General features: G+C 48.1%; 1 long non-coding RNA gene and 1 pseudogene across 2 annotated transcripts; one reads left to right on the top strand and one right to left on the bottom strand.

Moving 5' to 3' along the window:
• Positions 1-7,354: 7,354 nt before the first annotated feature.
• LOC146188815 (uncharacterized) lies at positions 7,355-8,806 on the top strand. Its single transcript, XR_014707255.1, has 2 exons — positions 7,355-7,579; positions 8,405-8,806. It is a non-coding gene; the product is annotated as an uncharacterized LOC146188815 (long non-coding RNA).
• Positions 8,807-10,223: 1,417 nt separating this feature from the next.
• LOC146188814 (uncharacterized) lies at positions 10,224-12,052 on the bottom strand (annotated as a pseudogene). The gene is made up of 3 exons (XR_014707256.1): positions 11,786-12,052; positions 11,516-11,626; positions 10,224-11,264 (listed from the first exon to the last, which is right to left on the bottom strand). The product of XR_014707256.1 is annotated as an uncharacterized LOC146188814 (transcript).
• Between the last annotated feature and the right edge of the window lie 4,467 nt (positions 12,053-16,519).

The following is a 16,519-nucleotide window of genomic DNA, read 5'->3' as shown; positions in this document are numbered from 1 at the left end:
TGATGGCGCAAACGCAAGCACAGATGCAGACGCAGATACAGGCACAAATACAAGGTATGGAAGCACAGATCATTGCCAAACTGCAGCAATCATGGACGGGACAGCACGTACAGCAACATCCACACCACCAGTGAGAGACCTCTTGGTCTGGCACTGGAACTGCAACGGCTTTACCGGCAAGAGAGCGGTGCTGCAGCAACACTTGCAGCAACTAACGAGGAAACCAGACGTCATAATGATTCAAGAAACACACAGCGAAGAGACGCCGAGACTGCCGGGCTACCGATCGCACGACAGCCCGCCGAGCAAAAGGGACACGTCCAAGGACAAGGGCAGAGGGGTCTGCACCTTCGTTAGGAAAGGGATCGCCTTCGTGGAACACGAAATGATCGGCAGAAGCGCCATCGAACACTGCACGGTGGAAGTAATCACGGGCAAGAAGAGGAAGGAGAGCACTTTCCTGGTGAACGTCTACAGCAATCCGTCCCACGGACAACAGAAATTCAAGGCACTGCTCCACAAGGCAACTTCAGTCGCGGGGAGCAATACGCTCGTAGTGTGCGGAGACTTTAACGCTCCGAGCCAAGACTGGGGCTACCACAGAACGACGGTCAAGGGGAGAGAGCTGATGCAAGACGCTACCGACGTCGGACTGAACCTAATCACGGATCCGGCCTTTCCCACCAGGATCGGCACATCTGTTACGAGAGACACAACTCCGGACCTTACCTTCGTCAAAACTGACGGAGGATCAAGAGAAGCGAAATGGAGAAACACGGGCCAAGAGCTGGGCAGCGATCACTACATCGTGGAGGTCGTCGTACCGCTCGAAGGCCAAGGCAACACCGGCATAAGGAAGCATCGCATTACGGACTGGGACGCCTTCCGAAAGGCGCTATCCGCGGTGCAAGTGGACATTACGGACATAGAGCAATGGGCGGCCAACGTCGTTGAGACGACGGAAGGAGCCACCAAAGAGCTAGAGACGGACGAACGGATAGACAAGATGGACAGTCGGCTGGCCCACCTGATAGAAGCCAAGCATTCCATAAAGGCGAGGTGGCAGAAGCGACGAACCAACCGAAGTCTAAGGAAGAAGATCGCTGAGCTCAACAGGCAGATCGAGGTCCACTGCAGGGTGCTATGCACCCAACAGTGGAACGAGGCCTGCAGCGAAGCCGACGGACAGATGCACAAGGGCAAGACGTGGAACATGCTGCGGCACCTCCTCGACGAAACCAAGACCAAGGGCCACCAACACAACAACCTGGCCAGGATCCTACACAAGGCAATCTGCGAACACGGGGAAGACGAGGTCAAGCGGCGCTTGGACGCCAAGTACCTGCCGACCACCCCCACGGAAAGACACCCGGATTACCAAGGCAAAGAGAACGAGACGCTAGATCGCGACATCCAGACCTGGGAAGTCAGAGTTGCCCTGCAGGATCTCAATGGAAGATCTGCCGCGGGTCCCGATCGACTGACCAACAGAGCGCTCAAGAACCTCAACGAAGCGGCCATCGAAACGCTCACGAACTTCTACAACAAGTGCTGGCAAGAAGGAAGGCTATCCAAGTCATGGAAAGCAGCCAAGACGATCCTCATCCCCAAGCCTGGCAGGCCGCCCAGCATAGAGAACCTCAGGCCCATCTCGCTCACTTCGTGCGTGGGAAAGGTCCTCGAGCACGTTCTCATGAACAGGTGGCAGCGTTACCTGAAAGAATCGGAGTTTTACCCAAATTCCATCATCGGGTTTCGGAACAAACTCGGGACGCAAGACGCCATGATCTTACTGAAGAACGAGATCATCGACGATACGACGGGCACCAAGGACAACAGAGCCGTACTCGGGCTGGACTTGCAGAGCGCCTTTGATAAAGTGAGGCACTCGGCTATCCTGGCCCAAGTATCCAGGCTAAACATGGGCAGGAGGACATACCAGTACATCAAAGACTTCCTGACGGAACGGACCACCAAAATCTGTGCGGGAGACCTGCAGCTCGAAGAGAAGAAGCTGGGCAGCGTCGGAACTCCGCAGGGGTCGGTAATCTCCCCGCTACTCTTCAACCTCGTGATGATCGGGGTGGCCACCCGGCTAGAAAGAGTAGCGGAAGTCCGGCACACCATCTACGCCGACGACGTTACGCTATGGGTACCGGGAGGAAGTGACGGACACATCGAGACAACACTGCAAGAAGCGGTCAACGCTATCGAGGAGCAGCTGGATGGGTCTGGACTCGTTTGCTCTCCGGCCAAGTCAGAACTGCTGGTGATTCCCCCGAAAGGATCGGGCAGGAAAAGAAAGAATATGGAAGTCAAGTACGAGCGTCCCAAGATCACGGTCAAGACGGCGGGAGGACAAGTAATACCGGAGGTCGAGAAGATTCGAGTACTCGGGCTGCTCATCCAGCGAAACCGAGCCAACGGTGAAACGGTCAACAAGCTCGCGGGCAATGCGGCTGCGGCAATGAGACTCATCAAGAGGGTGTCCAACAGAAAAGCGGGGATGAAGGAGGAGAGCCTGACTAGGCTCGTTCAATCCTTCGCAGTTAGCCACATAACGTACGTGGCCGCCTTCCACAACTGGAGGCCGAGTGAACGTAACAAGATAGACGCCACCATACGCAAGGCGTATAAGGCGGCACTCGGTCTCCTCGGGGGCACGAGCACCGAAAAATTCATGGCGCTGGGAGTCCACAACACGCTGGACGAAATAGCCGAAGCACAGAGAACGGCGCAACTCGAGCGTCTCTCTGAAACGAGAACCGGAAGACAGATACTGCGGGACCTTGGCCTCGAACCGAGGGAAGGCAAGCAGCAGAAAGACGTACCTATACCAGATAGCATCAACAGAAAGGTCAGGGTCTTCCCGATCCCGGGAAGACCCCGAGCACAACAGGGAGCGGAGGTTGGCGAGGGCCAGGGCTCTCGTAGACCTCCACGCCAGAGAAGAAGGCGCCGCCTACGTGGACGCGGCGGAGTATCGAGGGAACACCAACGCATACGCGGCGGTGGTTGTCGGGGCATCGACGGGTGCAACGAAGACCGCCGTGAGCGTCCGGACTCGAGAAGCGCACCGGGCGGAGGAGGTGGCCATCGCCTTGGCCGTTTCCGACCCCGGATGCACTACAGTGTTGTGTGACTCTAGAACGGCAGTGAAGAACTACGCCAAGGGTAGGGTATGTAGTGAGGCCGCGCGCATACTGCGCAAGGCCGAAGACATCGGACGCAAAAGTCCTGTGGTGATCAAGTGGTTTCCGGCCCACATGGGCAGTGACGTGTCGGAACGCGGAAACGTGAACCACAACGAGACGGCCAACTCGGCCGCGCGAGGACTAACCAACCGCGCGGCTGCAAGCACGGCCGACTCGGAGTCTTGGTCGCGGCGCAGTGCCAAGGACAAGATGACCACCTTCAACGAAATAGTGAAATGGTACAGACTGAACAGACAGACTATGCCGCCACCTCACCCGGGGCTTACCCGGAAGGAGGCAGTGTTATACAGACAGTTACAGACGGGGTCCCTGCTCACCCCGGTGCTAGCTAAGCACATGTGTCCGAGTGTGCACGCGAGCGACATGTGTAGATTGTGCGCGAAGGAGAGAGCCACCGCGGCTCACATCCTTTGGGACTGTAGCATAAATCCGCGCGAAGCCAGCGAGAAGACGACGATTCCGCCGCAGCTAGAGGCTGCAACGAGGAGCTGTGATCAAGAGACACAACTCAAGGCCGTCCAGCAGGTCTCGGCAGCTCTAGAGAGGCAGCGACCGAGCGAAACCGAGGAGAGGGGGGGCAGCACCCCCAAGAAGGGGGCGGCGGCCCTCTCGAACCCGCGGAAGTAGCGGGGGACGTAACAAGACCTCAAGGAGCACAACGCACGAGACTGACGTAGTGGCCGCGTCACGGTAAAAGCTTGTCCTCCCTGCTTGGAGGGAGCCTAACCGATTCTGCAGGCATTTTAAATAAAAGTTGTTCTCTCTCTCTCTCTCTAAACCTTTGCCAACATCAACTCTTTCTCCAGCGACTCCTCTCTTCTCATCAGGTGACCAAAGTAGCTGAGCTTTAACTTTAGAATTTGACCCTCCAATGAGCAGTCAGGGTTTATAGCCGACAATATCCACTGATTTGATCTTCTGGCAGTCCACGGAACTCTCAAGAGTCTCCGCCAGCACCACAATTCAAACGCGTCAATTCTTCGGCGGTCAGCCTTCTTCACAGTCCAACTCTCGCATCCATACATCACAACTGGAAAGACCATAGCACGAGTTATACGGATCTTGGTTGGCAGACTAATGTATCTGCTCTTTACTAGGTGGTTAAGGCTAACCATGGCTCTCTTTCCCAGAAGCAGGCGTCTCCTAATTTGATGGCTGTAGTCTCCTTCCGGGGTAATCTTGGAGCCCAAGAAGAGAAAATCTGTCACAGCTTCCACTTCTTATCCTTTGATGCTCCAGGACTTTATAGGGCAAGACGCCATGATCTTTGTCTTTTTAATGTTCAGTTTAAGCCCAAATTTCTCACTTTCTTCTTGTACGCGCATTAGAAGTCTTGAGTTCCACTTCACTTTCTGCCATTAAAGTGGTATCATCCGCATATCTAAGGTTGTTGATATGCTTTCCAGCAATCTTCACTCCAGCTGAAGACTCGTCCAGATCGGCCTTCCTCATGATGCACTCTGCATATAGGTTAAATAGGCAGGGCGACAATATGCAGCTTTGTCTCACTCCTTTCTCAATCGGAACCAATCAGTAAGACCATGCCCAGTTCTGACTGTGGCTTCTTGCCCTTCATACAGGTTCCTGAGGAGACAGATGAGGTGAATTGGAACTCCCATCTCTTGCAGAGCTTGCCACAATCTGCTGTGATCTACGCACTCAAACGCTTTCGCTTAATCAATAAAATAGAAGCAGATGGGTTTCTGGAACTCTCTTGCTTTTTCCATGATCAGGTGAAGGTTGGCAATCTTGTCTCTGATTCCTCTGCCCTTGCGAAACCTAGCTTGCACGTCCGGAAGCTCCCGATTCACATAATGCTGCAGCCGACCTTGGAGGATTTTCAACATCACCTTGCTAGCATGCGAAATAAGCGCGATCGTGCGATAGTTGGAACAATCTTTGGCACTGCCTTTCTTTGGAATGGGGATGTAAACTGACCTCCTCCAATCCTGTGGCCACTGCAGGGTTGTCCAAATCTTCTGACATAATGCATGCAGAATGTTAACAGCGTCATGGTTGAGGTTTTGAAGCAACTCAGCTGGAATTCCGCTAGCTTTGTTCTTAGCAAGGCTGGCTAAGGCCCATTCAACTTCACTCTTCGGGATGCCCGGCTCGAGATCAGTAATCACAACCGTCTTATGTTGGGTTTGCACATCCGGGTCCTTCTTGTACAGTTCTTCTGTGTATTCCTGCCATCTCTTCTTTATCTCTGAGGATTCAGTGAGGTCCTTGCCTCGTTTGTCCTTTATCACGCCCAGCTTAGCACAGAAGCTTTCTTTGATATCTTTGATTGTCTTATACAAAGGTCTTGTGTTCCTTAATTGGCTGTTGTCCTCAACTGCTTGGCACTGTATGTTCAGGAAGGCATTCTTAACTCTCCTTGCTATTTTCTGAGAACCTTGAATCGTTCTCTTTCCCCCATAACGTTTGCCATCCTCCTTTCCTCAGCTATTTGCAAAGCCTCTTCAGATAACCAGTTTGCTTTTTTGCATTTCTTTTGCTTTGGAACTACCTTAGTAGCAACTTCTTGTATTATATCACGAACATCAGTCCACATCTCTTCAGGCTCTCTGTCTTCTAGATCTAATTCTTGAAATCAATTCCTCACTTCCACAGCATAATCTGATGGAATTTGATCCAGATCATACCTGAAAGGCCTTCTAGTTTTCTGCGTTTTCCTCAATGGAAGCTTAATTTGGCAACATGATCGGCAACATGGCTGATGATCGCTGCCACAGTCGGCCCCAGGCCTTGTTTTTACTGCTTGTGTAGCGCTTCTCCATCTCTGCCGACAAAGACTATAATCGATCTGATTCCTGTACAGACTGTCCCGTGTTGTCCATGTGTACAGGCGCCTTTTTGCTGTTGAAAATGAGTATTCGCTATGGTCAAGTTGTTTTCTTGATAAAACTCTACTAGCCTCTGCCCAGCTTCATTTGGTTCACCAAGGCCGAACTTAACTTGCCTGCAATTCTGGATATTTCTTCACTCCCGACCTTAGCATTCCAGTCTGCTTTGAAAAAAAAAAACGGCGTCTGATGATGCAGTGCGGCCTAAAAGGCATTGCAGGTCCGCATAAAATCTCTCAACGTCAGCTTCTTCATCAGTAGTGGTTGGTATAGACTTAGATAACTGTTATGTTGAAAGGGTGACCTTGGATCCTAAGTGAAATCATTCGGTCGTTTTTGAGGTTGTACCCTAGCACTGCTTTGCCCATTCTTCTGTTTACTATGAGAGCGACCCCATTCCTTCTCTTGGATTCGTGCCCACAATAAAAGACATAATGGTCGCCGGAGATAAATTCTCACATTCCAGTCCACTTGAGCTCACTGATACCCAAGATATCAATGTTCAATCTGTCCATTTCTCGCTTGACGACATCCAGTTTACCTTGCATCATTACCCAGTACTAATTATAGCTAAGTAGTCGCTAACCAGTACTATTTAGTAATTAGTCATTAAATATTAATATTTAGTAATAGTGACTGGCTATGACGTCATCACAGGGTAAGGACATCGACTGTGACGCCATGATGACGCCATATTCGGTCATGTCTAATAACCACACGTGCCGTCATAATGACTTCACTTCCTGTCATAACGTCACTACTGGTGATGACGTCACCAGACTGGTATAGCCATCTAGCAGATGGCAGGCTTGCAGTCTGACCGCGGGCTGCACCCTAAAACTAACGTCCCCCCTAAATGTAGGGAGAAAATAGTGATACCCCCCCCCCCCCCCCCCAAGCCCAGCTTGGAGTTTTTCTGCGATACCCCCACTCCCGAGGAATATGCATCCGGAGCATAATACTGAGAGGAGGAATAGGAGAGCCCAAGCGCTAACAAAACGCGTCGGAAAAATGGATCCCGACGCATCTAGTGGGAAGTCTTTCGCGGCGGTTGACTCGGTAGTCAACGGACTAGGAGCCCCCAAGTCGGCAGCCACTATTCGCAGTGCAACATAGAGACGGCCGAAGTTGCTATTGGCTTCCAAAGCACCGTCGAGCGGCGCTGCTGCTCCTGACAGGGAGCGCCATCTCTGAGAGAAAAATAAAAACTGGGGATAGACGCCGCGGCGCCTCCTATGCTCCCATGCACGTTTTCTCCTTTCGCCTCTCGCTTCCGCGCACGTGCAAACGTCTCGCGCTGCTTTGTCGCGCGCCGCAATGATCCGGCTGCAGTGCGGGTTCAAAAAGATATGCCAGCTCGACAGCTATTTCAGGAAAGCGAACCTAATCAAAGGTGAAAAGCTCATTAATCATGTGTACTCTGAGGAGCAGGTAATTGAAAGCGACGAAGCCCGATTGAATGAAAAATGCGTGTCACAAGTCAGCGACAACGTCGGGTACGACGTGTACCTTGAGGTAAGTCTGTCCATTTGTTACATGCTCAAATCTCCGCTTTATTATAAGCATTAGCTACGAAACAAAACGGTGCACTCGGTTGAAATTCTCCGCTGTCGAAATGGTGCGGTGTGCTCGGTGCTGCGGTGTGCCTCCATGTGAACGACCATGAAGTAAATTCGTGCACCAGCGAGCCCCAGAAATGGGGCAAACCGAGTGGAAAGCCCAAGAGGCGCTTAGAACAGGATGTTTTGGACCTCTTCCCCCATAAGTATTTTGGGCATCCGATGTGCCACACTTTTAAGCAGCAGTTTCCATTTTATGAGTCAATCATTATCTTCCTTACCCCTTGTCTCATTCTCCATAACAGGACAGGGCAGCAGCACTCCTGATAACAAACCTGCTGACCTAAATATTGTTCTCAGCTATCCGGACATAGAGTGCCCACTGAGAGAAATATTGGTGCTGCAAAATCTAAGTGCCGAAGATGTCATTTGTGCGAACGTGATAAATGACATTGTTGAGAAAGTATCGGAAACTGTGGAAAAGGAAATCTTAAACGATTTACAGCAGTCAATGTCAAATCGACCAGTTTACAGATATCTTAATGTCCTTGATGACAAAACAACTGAAGTAAAGGATTTTGTTGGTGAAATGGACTATGAAAGGGCGCATATCTACAAAACAAATGTAGTGCTGAAAGAAGCACCTTGTGACATGTGCTTCCACACCATAGGCCAGGTAAACTGCTCACGGTATGGAGCTACACTTCAGTAAAAGGTAGCAGATACATTTCATGTACATTGTGTTGACTCATTTTTTTTTTTCAAATTTGTCAATTTGCAGATGGCATGAAGAACGTCGATTTCGCATAAGCAGCACGAAAGCCCATGCCATACGCACACAAAGGAATGATGAAGGATTGGAGAGAGCTGCTGTTAGCCTTTGTAAGACATCATCATACACAAGTCCTGCAATGCGCTATGGTATGTTTCCAACAGCACAGAAATTTGTTTAAAAGAAACATTTTCAGTGCTTAGGTATGGTGTCGCAACACTGCATTCACTTGTTCTACTGCAAGCTTGAACACAAATCGTGATGTTCATGGTTTCTTTGCTCAGAAGTTTGGCGTGTAAATATCTTTACTAGGCATCAATACAGAAGCCATAGCACGAGAAGAGCTCCAACGTAAGCTTGGCATCCGTATTGTGCAGGTGAGTTCACTTACCAGTTTACATCACGAGTTATTCCTGGCATGCTCAGTTTCCTATTTGTTGTACATTTCAACTCAAGCACTAATCTCCATTATTCATCTTCTAGGCAGGACTCGTTGTGCTTCCACAGCAGCCATGGCTGTGCTGCAGCCCAGATGGACTCACAAAAATTGGCAGTGAAACCGTGTTGATTGAGATCAAGTGTACGTTCAAGTACAGGAAGGAACCTTTCATTAACTATGAAGAAAGACAAAGCTTGCTTCCCTATTTAATGTTTGATAGAGATTTGATTGTTCTGAGAACCACACATGCTTATTATGCACAAATTCAAGTCCAGATGTATATTCTGAACCTGCAGTGGGCCATTTTCTATGTCTACAGTCCCAAACATTCAGTAATAGTGAAAGTAATTCGGGACGAGGCTTTTCTGTGAGAACTTATCCCCTAGATGGAGTATTTTTATTTCAAGTTTTTGATTCAACGTTTGTTGTAGGTTTCCACGCTCTGATGAATGATACTCTCCCCACATCAAACTTTTTGCGGTACATATCTAGCATATTTCAAGTGGCCCTATATATCTGCTGTTAGATTTCAGCCCTGTTAAAGGTAAACTGTTATGTATACTTTGTTTTTATTACTACACTGTAGTCAACCCTATTTAAAGAGTAATTTTTGTTGCAATTCTAGGTTTAGCTAGTCTGGCTTCAAAGCATTGCATAGTTGTTGCACGTCTGTGTAGTCAAAATGCTTTGATTTGGTGTAATAAGGTAATTTACAAAGAGAAATGCTAGTCTATTACTTTATTATATCAATATATTGCCACCTGACGGTTCGAGGTAGCGCTTGAACGACGAAGAAGTTGGAGACTCTCGCGCGTTTCGGCCAGCTAGGACTGTGGACTCTTGAGCTTGTGTCTTCGTGTTACCATTTCCCGGGAACCTCTATCTCGACTGTGTGTATCTGCCCCTGTTGCCGATACCCACAAATCCCTGTCTTCGTGACAATATTATCTTTTCAAGCCTTTGCTTGCTTTTTACAGGAAGCCTTTTGTACAAAGAAGGGAAACAATCACAAGCCTTCATTATGTTTCATTATTATAATTGAGTACCATATACTATGTTGCACATTGGCCTACGACCTAAATAGTTTACTGCATACTTGATGCCAGTCTGTGTTGTCTAAGTGATCTTGTTTTCTGTAGTAGATTACAGTTCACATTCAATAAACCAAAGATAAATACTGTGATATTAATTGGAGCCATGCACTGGCTTGTGTCCAATACTTTCATTTCTGCATTCTTCACCTTTGTACAATTGAATATAAAAAAAACATGCCTTTGCAGTGCAAGAACACATTACAGAACCATCGCACGACTTCTCACTACAAAATAAAATCCAGACGAGAAATAGTGCTCCGATCGAAGAACGCATTTATTACACAAAGTGCACATAATTGCAGTTGCCAAGTCACAGTGTGCTAATATAAAACTGCAAAACTAATTTTTCTTTCAAATGTCATCTATTTACAAATGCGATCCACGCCTACAAACCAATTTATGGATGCCACAGCAAACCAAGCAGGCCTACTTCTTAATGATTCGTGCTTGCATGTTTACAAGGCCAGCGCACACTGAAACCATTTTGTTCATGTGTGGGACCAGGCTTAGCGGTACTCTGTTGCTTATAATATGATATACCTTCAACCTTTGAATTACTCTTTCTACATGGATGCGCACAGATGCAATCTTGTATGTCTTCTCCATGTCTTGTTGAGAAAGCTGTCCACCCGCTGAATTAAAAGGAGGCATAAGTAGCACTGCACCTTTACCCTCTACAGTTGTCTGTATGCTTGGGAATCCTTTGTCACTTAAAATTAAGTCCCCTGGTTTGATAAGCTGCAGGAAGCCAGAGTCCTGTGTTATGAAAGAGTCTGTATGCCATCCTCCATAAACCTTAGAAATGAAACTTATCATTCCATTTGGAATTATACCTATCAAAACTTTTAAGCGTGTATCCTCCTTTGTAATGTGAATACAGCATGTGTTGACAATCGGGGTTTGATGGTGTTTCTGTGCGTACCTCGGTGCAATCTATTATCAGGGTGCAATTTGGATAGTTTTCTTTGAATGGGGCAGGCAAAGAAAGCTTGATTATTTCTCTGGAAGGCATAAAAACCCAATCCTTCAGGGCAATGCATAGAATATCAAGTGTCTTTTTAAACACAGTTGATACTGTTGTGGATGTGACACTGAACATAGCTGCCAGGGCACTGTATGTTATTCCAAGCCGTAGCTTAGCAAGGAACAAGCATAACTTGTCTTCCCTTCACATTGCATTGCACCTGTACTGTGGTGCTGGCAACAAGTTCAGAAGGAGGCAAAAAACTTGCAGCGTCACACTGCACATATCTTGCAGTGCCTCTTCTTTTTCCTTTAAGGATTCAAAGCCATAAAATCCACATTTTCGCTTCCAATTTCCATCTGTGCTTGCAACCTTCAGGATAGAATAAGCATACAGAATGATGAAATGAAAAAGGAAATACAATAAGGTAAAATGAATAATAAAGACAAAATAAGCATGGCCATTATAAAATAAAAACAAAGTTATGCAGGAACACGAAATTAAAAATGAACTTTGCTCCAGAATGCAAGTACGATTGGAATAAAACAAAGGTGGGTTGCTAGCAGCAAGACAAAACCACAGTTGAACACAACAGATAAGGAACAACACCGTCATCATCTAACCTTGTGAGTCATTTCTGTGTGCATGACTTGAGCAGATGCTTCAGTGCCATTTGCAGCTGAGAGAAGTATAGTTAGCTTTCCTGAAGTAGCGCATTCTTCTGTTTGGCATGTCTGAAAAAAGATTAAACAAAAAGTTGAGGTATTTAGACAAATTTTTTGTGTTCCCTGGATAAGTTGAAGGAACACTATTAAAAGCAACTGTATGTTGCACTGGTGTCATGCTATATTTACATTGACTAAACAGGAGCTCAAAATTAAAAGGTGTTTTACAGCGTCCCTCTTTTTTGAAGTGGAATGACTTTCTTGTCCTGCACCACACACAAGCGCCAAAGGATGTGAATCACTCGGGTCGTCGAGCAAAGAGGTAGCTATGCTCGTTTCCACAGATGCATCGCTGAAATCCATTGTGCTCAAGTCACAGTGCACATCGTCAAGAATGGAGGCTTCCGGCGCCTGCATTGTTGCTTCATCAGCTGTACTTTGTAATGAATGCTCATCGTTTGCAACAAGCTGTCTGGATGAGATTTCCTTCTTGAAGCGTGTCTGCCACCTGCATTTCGCAATCAAAAGCCAAGGTTACTATGAATCTTGTGTAGGCTGCAAGCAAACCTGCCTTGAAATGTACTCACTAAATGCATGCCAATGCATCTATTGTTCATTATACACTGGCACTGCAATTTCATAAAACAATTAAGCAACAGAATATGAAGGAGGACTGAGCAAGGGTAAAGGGGATACGCCTCAGTTCGCAGGTCAAGCCAACCTTTCCGAGTGGACTTGTGTTCCTCTGAATCATCGCTGGCAGGAGTTTAAATATGCTTTTGCTTCTGAAGAAAAAAAGCTGGGGAGGAGGAAGTGGGTGAGAACAAAGTAGGTCCATGGAGTTAAAAAAAAAAAGATTCTTCAGTATGCATTTTCCAGCTTAGAATCAGGGATTCTGTGGCCTGCAAAAGAAATAAAAGCCCTACTACCAGGAAAAACTATAATACTGGGTGGATGATTAGTCACCACCTAAGCAGGTTTGGTGCAGATACATCCACTTACAAAGGGACAGGCTTTGGAAAGGGCCCTGATATAGAATGTATGTAAGAGGAGCAATTCCTAAAACTTTCTGCAAAGGAGGGGGGAGGGGGCGGTGAGAAGGAAAAAGCAACAGAATAATCACTGCACAGTAAACCACAACTGACATGCAAAAAAAAAAAAAGGTTCCAGGGAAAACTCAAGTAGCAAGCGATAAGGAGGAAATATGTTTGGAATAAATATCTCTAAGGGAACGCTCCCTCTGCACCATAACTGTTCGAAAAACAATCCCTCACAGCGTTAATTGTACAGTTTATTCACAGCACACATACACACTATTCCCCTCCGCAATAGCATAAGCTGCACATGTTTCTCCAAACACATTTCCTCCTTATCACTTGCTACTTGAGCTTGCCCTCGAACATTTTTTTTTTTGCATGTCAGTTGCGGTTCACTGTGTGGTTATTATTCTATTGTTTTGTATGTCTCAACCCACCTTCTTTGCAGAAAGCTTTAAGAAGTGTTCACCTTGGATATATTCCTTATCAGGGCCATTTCCAAAGCCTGTCCCTTTGTAAGAGGGTGTATCTTCACCAAACCTACTTAGGTGGCGTCTAACAATTCACCTGGTATTGTAGTTTTGCCTGGTACTGTCGCTTTCATCTCTTTTGTAGGCCACAGGATCCATAGTTCCAGGCTGAGAAATACATACTGAAGAATCTTTCTTTTTCACTCCATGACCTACTTTCTTCTCACCTGTCCTCCCGCGTACCCCCCTTGTTAAGTGCTCCTTCATACCGTGTAAACCATCTTCTTCCTCTCGTTCTACCTAGATCGTAAACAACAGAACACACTTGAAAACATGAGGATGTAACCTCTACTGGCAGCATCACATTTTTGGTTTCATACCTTTGCACCCTTTTCCGATCAGGTGCCTTTTTTCTGTAGACAGGTGGGAAAATGGTTGGGATGTAGAAGGGATGTTGGCTGATGTCACTCTTGCTGCTCACAAAATGTGTGCTGCAAATTCGCGTATATTCTTTTGGCAGCCACTGAGTTCCATAGGCACTGCACAAGAAAGAAAAACATTTTCTTTTATCCACTATCAAGACACACAAACACACATGTACTCGCACACATGCACGACCACACAGAAACGAACGCACACACATGAACAACTGAAAGAAAATCGCACACACTCCGAAGGTGGCAAATGGTAGAGCCGCCGAGCTTTTAAGCATTCGACAATATTAAGAGTAGTAACGTTCACAACTTAAAATGCTGCCATAATAAAGAGGCACAACAAAGTGAACGAGCAAAACAATGTCGAAGTTTGTTGAAATTGTGAGCAGTCTGTTCTGACACGAGAAAGATGCTTGCCTGACGCGGAAATTGCAGGCGTCAAACCTTTGACAACGTACGTACTTGAACTGAATTCAACTATCAGCGCAACGATCACATACGAGTGGGAATTTCAACAATGACGGCTACGTTTAAAAAAAAGCAAAACAAGCTGAATAAAACAGCCTCACCATGCCACCGTAACTTGGCTTTCACACACACACATGCTGTGAGAAGGCAGCGATCTCGATATATGGTCCTGTAGTCGCGATGCGTCGCGTTAGCAAACAAAAACGAGTAGCTGAAACAGTCAAAGCAGAAAACGAGACAAGGCTGTCATGACTTACTTGACTCTTCTTACAGCGGTGATCTAGGCTTGTCGCCTTTCTTTCTCGTACCATCTGCCTGGGAATCGGTACAGTTTCACAAGCGGATCGCGCCCTTTGGTGTTGTCTGCACTGTTGTGGCAGCCGACGACGCAGCAATACTTCGGACCCCGCTTCTTATTTCTTTGGGCCGTTTCTGCCATTGCGAAAATTCCTCTTCAACACCTTGTCAAAGCAGCGCACCAAACTATCCGCACGGATGCTTCGCTGCCGGGCTAACAGCACGTGTACACGTGCGCCGCCCCCGCTGTCAAACAGGCAAGAAACAGGCAGCGTCTGCTACGCTCCGCCCCAGTAGTCTTTCCGGCTGGCCACCAGGGGAGGCGCGGCGCTGTCGTCGCGCGACCAAACTTGAGCTTGGGTTCCCTATAACGCTCGCTTGCGTTGGAACGGAAGCAAAATTTGTAGTCAGAGATAGTAAAACTGCTATCTGGAATTTCATGAGACAGAACCTCGCCGGAAGCGGCCAGGATCCTGGCCGGCAAAGAGTTGACCCGCAAAGTCAACCTAATATGGACCCCAGCGCACACGTCGGTTCGTGGAAATGAAGCGGCACACGAGTTAGCCCGAGCTATCTCTTCGGGTAACTGTAGAACCGCCGGATTCCCACAACCTAGATGAACGCGCGCCAACATATTGTGAAATCGTTGAAAATTATATATTAAACAGAAAACTACTGCCACCACCGGATACGACACTAAGTAATACAGAGGCGACCGCATGGCGGCGACTGCAAGCTGGAAATTTCGTTAACCCAGTATTGGCATTTCACATACTTCCAGGGAAACAGGAAAATGATCTTTGTAAAGCATGTGGGGAGAGGGGTACTCTCGACCACATTATATGGGAATGCGTCCACTCGCCTGGAGTCGAGGAAAATATCACTAGCAGAGAGAGCTGGGAAGCCCTACTGCGGAGCGAAGACCCCGCTCAGCAGCAACAAGCTGTCCGCCTGGGGGCCGAGGCCGCGAAGAGACAAAATCTCTTTGTTAGCCTTTAGTCGGGGAGGCTCCAGCCCCATCCCCTAGGCCTGCGTGCCGGGGGTGGGCAGTAAGGGGCCTCTATTTAAGGTGGACAATAAAAGTTGTCATCCATCCATCCATCCATCCACACATTACGAAGTTGACTCCGCCGGGCGTTCGATCTAGGCGTCCGTGCGGCGCTATTTATTTGGAGCCTCCTGGAACGCTGCATCACAGAGCATATAGAAGCAGACTCAGTGAAATAGGGGGGGGGGGGGGGGGTGAAAGCGTTAAATAAAAGAGAGAGATACATGGAGGTTGCTCTGTGGTCAGGCTTAGTGCTTTTTCCTCCGTAATCACTAGGTGGAGTCCCTTTTACGGAACCCCAGTGGCTTCCGCCGCCGCCATTGCACGTTGGACTAAAGCCTTTTGGGCTTTCAGTAGGCGAGTAGGGTCGCCTCCCAGTCATCCCGGGTGGGGTTTGGATTGGGTGTAAGGGCAGGGTTGGAGGGGCACGCCCATACCATGTGGAAGAAGTCCGATGACATTTCCCCATAGTGTGGGCACTCCCCGGAGAAGGCAGTGTCAGTGTTTAAGTGACGCCGGGCACATGATGGTGTTCGTAAGGAGGTGAAGAAACGCGTTCCACCGCCCTCGTTAATCATTTACACGGGTTGGGGTAAAGATTTTGTCTGTTTTGCTACAGCTGAGTTATTTCTGTCATTTGTGTCCCGATGTGAATTCCTCTTGTTCTGAGGAGGGGGACGAGGTTGCCCGGTTAGAGAGCGCGCGGGCGGCGGCATCTGCTACATCTCATTTCCTCCTAGTCCCGAGTGGGCCGGAGCATAGAATATGAAGCGGCGGGATGCACTTCCTACGTACAAGCTGTTTTGTAGTAGCCGGTAGGCAGTAGGCAGAGAGAGAGAGAGAGAGAAACAACTTTTAATGCCAATAGAGTAATTATGACATGTCGGCCTGGCGTGGCCCCAAGGTGGGGGCGACGCTCTGGACTCACGAGACAAGCGCCAGCTGCGTCTTCTTGTCTGAGTGCGTAACAAGTTGGTCCCAGCTATCGGAGGGAGCTGGCAGTAAAGTACGAGGGGGTGGACTTCCCCTACGTCTCCAAAGGGTGTGTGCCAATCTGACCGTTACTGCACAGTCGCAATTGGGACAAATTGGGTCGTAGTCCCCGTCCGTAATCAGTGCCAATCTCGAACAGCCGATAATAGAGTTTGTTTGAAGTTTACGCAGCATGGTGGCGTGCGCTCTGTCAAGGTCAGCATGGGGAGGCGGGA

The sequence above is a fragment of the Amblyomma maculatum genome, chromosome 5 (genome assembly GCF_055883805.1).
Source record: "Amblyomma maculatum isolate TAMU_Amacu chromosome 5, ASM5588380v1, whole genome shotgun sequence".
NCBI classification, from domain to species: domain Eukaryota; kingdom Metazoa; phylum Arthropoda; class Arachnida; order Ixodida; family Ixodidae; genus Amblyomma; species Amblyomma maculatum.
Note: the sequence above shows the minus strand (reverse complement) of the source record. Positions and strands in the feature narration are given on the sequence as shown.